The sequence below is a fragment of the Oncorhynchus mykiss genome, chromosome 30 (genome assembly GCF_057628025.1).
Source record: "Oncorhynchus mykiss isolate SJ-2025 chromosome 30, ASM5762802v1, whole genome shotgun sequence".
In the NCBI taxonomy this organism is placed as follows: domain Eukaryota; kingdom Metazoa; phylum Chordata; class Actinopteri; order Salmoniformes; family Salmonidae; genus Oncorhynchus; species Oncorhynchus mykiss.
In genome coordinates this window covers 8,975,408-8,984,429 of record NC_143051.1, presented here as the reverse complement: position 1 = coordinate 8,984,429, position 9,022 = coordinate 8,975,408, and positions in this window count along the sequence as shown.

Genomic DNA, 9,022 nt, shown 5'->3' with positions numbered 1-9,022 from the left:
TTTTGTTTTCGAGATGAGAGTTTCCGGATTCGACCATATTAATGACCAAAGGCTCGTATTTCTGTGTGTTATCATGTTATAACTAAGTCTATGATTTGATATTTGATAGAGCAGTCTGACTGAGCGATGGTAGGCACCAGCAGGATCGTAAGCATTCATTCAAACAGCACTTTCGTGCGTTTTGCCAGCAGCTCTTCATTGTGCTTCAAGCATTGCGCTGTTTATGACTTCAAGCCTATCAACTCCCGAGATTAGGCTGGTGTAACCGATGTGAAATGGCTAGCTAGTTAGCGGGCTGAGCGCTAATAGCGTTTCAAACGTCACTCGCTCTGAGACTTGGGAGTAGTTGTTCCCCTTGCCTCTTCAAGGGCCGCGGCTTTTGTGGAGCGATGGGTAACGCTGCTTCGGGGATGGCTGTTGTCGTTGTGTTCCTGGTTCGAGCCCAGGTAGGAGCAAGGAGAGGGACAGAAGCTATACTGTTACACTGGCAATACTAAAGTGCCTATAAGAACATACAATAGTCAAAGGTTAATTAAATAAAAATGGTATAGAGAGAAATAGTCCCATAATTCCTATAATAACTACATCCCAAAACTTCTTACCTGGGAATATTGAAGACTCGTGTTAAAAGGAACCACCAGCTTTCATATGTTCTCATGTTCTGAGCAAGGAACTTAAACGTTAGCTTTCTCACATGGCACATATTGCACTTTTACTTTCTTCTCCAACACTTTGTTTCTGCATTATTTAAACCAAATTGAACATGTTTCATTATTTATTTGAGGCTAAATTGATTTTATTTATGTATTATATTAAGTTAAAATAAGTGTTCATTCAGTATTGTTGTAATTGTCATTACTACAAATAAAAAATTGGCCGATTTAATCGGTATCGGCTTTTTTTGGTCCTCCAATAATCGGTATCGGTGTTGAAAAATCATAAGCAGTCGACCTCTAGTCTGGAGCAATGAAGTGGTGAGGCAGGATACCGTACTAAACCACAAATTACCTCTAAGTCCCACCATAATCACAGAACTTTTAGTGGATCAACCACTGTACATCTCTATTTTGGATAGATAACTGTGTTGTTGTTTACTCTACTGCTGCAGATGGGTGTTTAATTATGACTTCTACCTCTACTGCTGCAGATGGATATTTAATAATGACTTCTACCTCTACTGCTGCAGATGGGTGTTTAATTATGACTTCTACCTCTACTGCTGCAGATGGATGTTTAAATATGACTTCTACCTCTTCTGCTGCAGATGGATGTTTAATTATGACTTCTACCTCTACTGCTGCAGATGGATATTTAATTATGACTTCTACCTCTACTGCTGCAGATGGATGTTTAATTATGACTTCTACCTCTACTGCTGCAGATGGATATTTAATTATGACTTCTACCTCTACTGCTGCAGATGGATATTTAATTATGTCTTCTACCTCTTCTGCTGCAGATGGGTGTTTAAATATGACTTCTACCTCTTCTGCTGCAGATGGATATTTACAGTGCCTTGCGAAAGTATTCGGCATCTTGAACTTTGCGACCTTTTGCCACATTTCAGGCTTCAAACATAAAGATATAAAACTGTATTTTTTTGTGAAGAATCAACAACAAGTGGGACACAATCATGAAGTGGAACGACGTTTATTGGATATTTAAAACTTTTTTAACAAATCAAAAACTGAAAAATTGGGCGTACAAAATTATTCAGCCCCCTTAAGTTAATACTTTGTAGCGCCACCTTTTGCTGCGATTACAGCTGTAAGTCGCTTGGGGTATGTCTCTATCAGTTTTGCACATCGAGAGACTGACATTTTTTCCCATTCCTCCTTGCAAAACAGCTCGAGCTCAGTGAGGTTGGATGGAGAGCATTTGTGAACAGCAGTTTTCAGTTCTTTCCACAGATTCTCGATTGGATTCAGGTCTGGACTTTGACTTGGCCATTTTAACACCTGGATATGTTTATTATTGAACCATTCCATTGTAGATTTTGCTTTATGTTTTGGATCATTGTCTTGTTGGAAGACAAATCTCCGTCCCAGTCTCAGGTCTTTTGCAGACTCCATCAGGTTTTCTTCCAGAATGGTCCTGTATTTGGCTCCATCCATCTTCCCATCAATTTTAACCATCTTCCCTGTCCCTGCTGAAGAAAAGCAGGCCCAAACCATGATGCTGCCACCACCATGTTTGACAGTGGGGATGGTGTGTTCAAGGTGATGAGCTGTGTTGCTGTTACGCCAAACATAACATTTTGCATTGTTGCCAAAAAGTTACATTTTGGTTTCATCTGACCAGAGCACCTTCTTCCACATGTTTGGTGTGTCTCCCAGGTGGCTTGTGGCAAACTTTAACCAACACTTTTTCTTTTTATGGATATCTTTAAGAAATGGCTTTCTTCTTGCCACTCTTCCATAATGGCCAGATTTGTGCAATATACGACTGATTGTTGTCCTATGGACAGAGTCTCCCACCTCAGCTGTAGATCTCTGCAGTTCATCCAGAGTGATCATCGGCCTCTTGGCTGCATCTCTGATCAGTCTTCTCCTTGTATGAGCTGAAAGTTTAGAGGGACGGCCAGGTCTTGGTAGATTTGCAGTGGTCTGATACTCCTTCCATTTCAATATTATCGCTTGCACAGTGCTCCTTGGGATGTTTAAAGCTTGGGAAATCTTTTTGTATCCAAATCCGGCTTTAAACTTCTTCACAATAGTATCTCGGACCTGCCTGGTGTGTTCCTTGTTCTTCATGATGCTCTCTGCGCTTTTAACGGACCTCTGAGACTATCACAGTGCAGGTGCATTTATACGGAGACTTGATTACACACAGGTGGATTGTATTTATCATCATTAGTCATTTAGGTCAACATTGGATCATTCAGAGATCCTCACTGAACTTCTGGAGAGAGTTTGCTGCACTGAAAGTAAAGGGGCTGAATAATTTTGCACGGCCAATTTTTCAGTTTTTGATTTGTTAAAAAAGTTTGAAATATCCAATAAATGTCGTTCCACTTCATGATTGTGTCCCACTTGTTGTTGATTCTTCACAAAAAAATACAGTTTTATATCTTTATGTTTGAAGCCTGAAATGTGGCAAAAGGTCGCAAAGTTCAAGGGGGCCGAATACTTTCGCAAGGCACTGTAAATATGACTTCTACCTCTACTGCTGCAGATGGGTGTTTAAATATGACTTCTACCTCTACTGCTGCAGATGGATATTTAAATATGACTTCTACCTCTACTGCTGCAGATGGATATTTAATTATGACTTCTACCTCTACTGCTGCAGATGGGTGTTTAAATATGACTTCTACCTCTACTGCTGCAGATGGGTGTTTAAATATGACTTCTACCTCTACTGCTGCAGATGGATGTTTAAATATGACTTCTACCTCTACTGCTGCAGATGGATGTTTAAATATGACTTCTACCTCTACTGCTGCAGATGGATGTTTAATTATGACTTCTACCTCTTCTGCTGCAGATGGATGTTTAATTATGACTTCTACCTCTACTGCTGCAGATGGATGTTTAAATATGACTTCTACCTCTACTGCTGCAGATGGATGTTTAATTATGACTTCTACCTACTGCTGCAGATGGGTGTTTAAATATGACTTCTACCTCTACTGTTGCAGATGGATATTTTAATTGCACTAAATAGGGAATAGTTTGCTTATTTGGGACTCATACATTCTCTACCACTGTACACTTCATCCGGAGAGCTGACAATGAACAGGTGGTGGTGAGTTTGCACAGCTGGCAATAACCACAGTAGCACTTAAGTTTTGGACCATGTTCAAGTAATGCATACACAGAGATCTGCTGTGCTGTAGCTTTTATGCCAATAAAGCATCCCCCTATTTGGCCGATGTGACACCTTAAAACAAGTATGATCTTTACTGTATGAATGAAATGAATGGTTATGGCTAGGAGAATGTGGCGGAGGAGACGAGGATTTGGGCCTCTGTCCAGATATAGGCAGGAGGAACTGTCTGGAGCTGATGTGGTCTCATCCGATGGTAGATTACGTTTTCCTAAGTTCACTACCAACCTGAGAACCTGCTTTGAAGAGAATACATCAGTTTATATATCAGAGGGGATCAGTTTTACATCAGCAACAAATACGATTTAATCAAGGGAATTACCGCTTTGGTTAACAATTAACAATTCATCATGGAAATTCTAGGGGGGTGGGGGGGGCTGGGCTCTTACAAGAAGCACTTCAGAATCACATCCACATCTGGGAAGCTCCTATGAAGTTTACTAACAACCTCAACATCGGATCATCTATCAGAGTGGAGGTGGACAGCAAAGTCTGTCAGGATACTCCTAGCTCCTCCTGGTTCAATTTCACATCAAAACAAAGATTGCATCCCAAATGGCCCTACGTAAATGCACTACTTTTAACCAGGGCCGACTGTCAAAAGTAGTGTACTACAAAGGGAATAGGGATCCATTTGAGATCCAGACAAAGGCTGTTTATTCAGGGCAATTAGCATACAGGTAAACAAGCAACAAATCAAAATGGCGAGATAGTAAAGAGGGTAACCATGACTCTAAAGGGACCACTCACTGTAATGACCACTTCAGGATCTGGGGAGAAATCAGGGGACATCTGTGCACTTATGTAGAAAAAGGCAGCAGGACATGTTTTTAGAAGATAACTGGTTTTATGTCTCTTGAATGTCAATAATTCATGAACGTTTAAAGTCCAAATGTGTAAGTGCAGTGGTCAAAAGGAGGACGTTGGCCCCGATTTCACAACCAGTTAAAGTGTCTCACTGTAATTGTGCACAACATACATTGTCTATTGTACAAAAAATACTTTGGGTTTTACATAAGCACTGTACCCTGTATTAGAAATCACCGCAAAGCTCTGAAAAACGTCCTCTGAAACATGCTCAGGAAGAAGGATGAAAAAGTCTAACATCACCATGACAACACTATTAGAGAAAAAAGGTGCGATCTAGAACCTCAAAGGGTTCTTTGGGTTGTCCCCATAGGAGAACTCTTTGAAGAACCATTTTTGGTTCCATGTAGAACCCTATTGGGTTCCATGTAGAACCCTATTGGACCTTTTTGGTTCCATGTAGAACATTTCCCCCAGAGGATTCTACATGGAACCCCAAAAGAGTTCTACCTGGAAGCAAAAAGGGTTCCGCTATGGGGACAGCCAAAAAACTATTTTGGAACCCCTTTTGTAGGACTAGACGGGTGGTCATCGTGGGCCACGATTTAATGGCTGGACAGTCACATATAAGACACCAGCTGTCTTTAATAAATAAGAATGGTTTCCCTCTGTGTATTTATGAATATGAATCCAAGGGCACGTGCAGACCTGTCAAGCCCAGCCCCTAGCTCTGACTGGAAACATACATTATTTATTGGATCGGCAGAATCTACCAAGAACTACATACGCACATTGCTTACGTTTCAAGCATTATTTGTTTGTACAGCTGGGTATGTTATAGGCAGAGTCAGTGAGATGGGGAATGGGTGGGGTGGGGTGGGGTGGGGGGGGTGGTATGACAATGCAGAACCAATCAGCATCTGCAACAATCTAATCCAATTCTCTACTCTACATCTCTCCACTGTGAATCTAGCCAGAGTTGTGTGAACACTGTGCTTGCATCCCAAATGGAACCCTATTCCCTATTAAATGCACTACTTTTGACCAGGGTCCATGGGCTCTGGTCAAAAGTAGTGCACTATGTAGGGAATAGGGTGTAATAGGGTCAATTGCCCCAGTCTGAGGGAAAATATACACTTTCCATGGGAACAACAAATCGCATGAGGGAGAGACAGCGAGAGAGAAGGTAGAGAGAGAGCGCGAGGAGAGAGCAAGAGAGGGGAGAGAGCAAGAGAGAAAATGAGGTAATGAGAGCGAGAGAGAGAGAAAGGGGGGAGAGAGCAAGAGAGAGAAAATGAGGCAATGAGAGAGAGTCAGAGAGTCAAAGAGAGAGGGGAGAGGGAGAGAGAAAATTAGGCAGAGTCAGAGAGGTAGAGCGAGAGAGAGAGAGAGAGAGAGGTGTGTGAGAAAGAGAGAGAGATAAACAACATCGATATACAGTAGATTGCTCTTCTTTACTGCAGTTTGGGAACCGGCTGCATTGGTGTGGTACTCCACAGTGTCTGCCTGTCAGATATAGCCACTAGCTATTCTGCTCTTATTTACTGAGAAAGCCTCACTCAAGTATTCAATCAATTCAGTAATCCAGAATATGGGATTTCCAAGTGAGACTGCCTCAGTTGGCATTGACCATCAGAGTAAATAATGACTGTGTCACAAATGGCAACTCATTTGCTTAATAGTGCACTACATTTGATAGGGCCCATGGTCAAAAGTAGTCCACCATATAGGGAATAGTGTCCCATTTGGGACACATCCAGTGCTAATAGGGGCTGGGCTGTGGAGTTGACCTCTAGTGCCTTTGTAGTAATTGGTCCGTGGAGAATACAGACAGACATACTGGGAACTACTCACTGGTTGTTGACGACCAGGCATTCTGCTGGTGTGTTTTTTTGTCGTTGTTGATTTTACCTTCATATTTTAAAAGGCAGTTAAATTCAGAACGAATTCTACTTTACAATGACGGCCTCCTTTACAGTGCCAATAGGCATTATGTTAAATAGCTCATTAGAGTGGTGCTAGTGGAGCAAACATTTGCCTCTCCTGCCTTGCCTTGCTCCCAGGCAGATGGTCTCGTCTCCTACTGTGTCTGGCTGCAAGTGGGGGTTTATCCAACATAACGTTAGCTCCACAAATGCCTCGGTAAAACATGCATCATAACTAAACCATGTTTTGATTTGAACCCCCAACACCTACCAAACACTGGGCTTTCAATTCCCTCAAAGAACGAAGTCTGAGAATATAATGAAACTGAATAAAAGCCTTGGATAAAGTGTGAGGCAACCTATTCCCTATAGAGTGCACTACTTTTGACCAGAGCACAGATTCTCTTAGCTCTCCCATCCAGTCATCTTCCTGACAGTAGGGCGCCTACGGAGAAGCAATCTATCTAGCTGCAGAACGTTATATGCTGCCAGATAGATGGCACCATAGAGTGTTCTGCTGACAGATAGATGGCACCATAGAGTGTTCTGCTGACAGATAGATGGCACCATAGAGTGTTCTGCTGACAGATAGATGGCACCATAGAGTGTTCTGCTGCTAGATAGATGGCACCATAGAGTGTTCTGCTGGTAGATAGATGGCACCATAGAGTGTTCTGCTGGTAGATAGATGGCACCATAGTGTTCTGCTGCCAGATAGATGGCACCATAGAGTGTTCTGCTGGTAGATAGATGGCACCATAGAGTGTTCTGCTGCCAGATAGATGGCACCATAGAATGTTCTGCTGGTAGATAGATGGCACCATAGAGTGTTCTGCTGCCAGATAGATGGCACCATAGTGTTCTGCAGCTAGATAGATGGCACCATAGAGTGTTCTGCTGCCAGATAGATGGCACCATAGAATGTTCTGCAGCTAGATAGATGGCACCATAGAATGTTCTGCTGCTAGATAGATGGCACCATAGAGTGTTCTGCTGCCAGATAGATTGCACCATAGAATGTTCTGCTGCTAGATAGATGGCACCATAGAATGTTCTGCTGCTAGATAGATGGCACCATAGAATGTTCTGCTGCTAGATAGATGGCACCATAGAATGTTCTGCTGCCAGATAGATGGCACCATAGAATGTTCTGCAGCTAGATAGATGGCACCATAGAATGTTCTGCAGCTAGATAGATGGCACCATAGAATGTTCTGCTGCCAGATAGATGGCACCATAGAATGTTCTGCTGCTAGATAGATGGCACCATAGAATGTTCTGCTGCCAGATAGATGGCACCATAGAGTGTTCTGCTGCTAGATAGATTGCACCATAGAGTGTTCTGCTGCTAGATAGATGGCACCATAGAGTGTTCTGCTGACAGATAGATGGCACCATAGAGTGTTCTGATGCTAGATAGATTGCACCATAGAGTGTTCTGCTGACAGATAGATGGCACCATAGAGTGTTCTGCTGCTAGATAGATGGCACCATAGAGTGTTCTGCTGACAGATAGATGGCACCATAGAGTGTTCTGATGCTAGATAGATGGCACCATAGAGTGTTCTGATGCTAGATAGATGGCACCATAGAGTGTTCTGATACTAGATAGATGGCACCATAGAGTGTTCTGCTGCTAGATAGATGGCACCATAGAGTGTTCTGCTGGTAGATAGATGGCACCATAGAATGTTCTGCTGCTAGATAGATGGCACCATAGTATTCTGCAGCTAGATAGATGGCACCATAGAATGTTCTGCTGCCAGATAGATGGCACCATAGAATGTTCTGCTGCCAGATAGATGGCACCATAGAATGTTCTGCTGCCAGATAGATGGCACCATAGTGTTCTGCTGCCAGATAGATGGCACCATAGAGTGTTCTGCTGGTAGATAGATGGCACCTTAGAGTGTTCTGCTGCCAGATAGATGGCACCATAGAATGTTCTGCTGCCAGACAGATGGCACCATAGAATGTTCTGCTGCTAGATAGATGGCACCAGCAGAACATTCTATGGTGCCATCTATCTGGCAGCAGAACATTCTATGGTGCCATCTATTTAGAACCAGAGCCCAGTGGAGCATCTACGGTGGTAAGTAATCATCCCGGCCAGACAGAGATGACGACCCGTCTAGGATGACAGAGTTTCTATCTGGTTCAGAGCACCTGTAGCAGACAGCTGTTTGATGTATCCCCTTAGCCTCCTGCTCTTAATCTCAGACCAGCTGCTTTCCCCTCAGAGTGTCGATGAGGTTTAGAGGCCTGGGAACCAGATCACAGGAACACAGAGGATGAAAAACTATCTTAAGGTCTTTGTATCTGCACAGAAAATATAAAATACGAGGCATCTCTTGGACTAGCCTCGATTACCAGTCTTACACGTGTACAATGCATTAGGAAAGTATTCTGACTCGTTGACTTTTTCCACATTTTGTTACATTACAGCCTTGTTCTAAAATTCA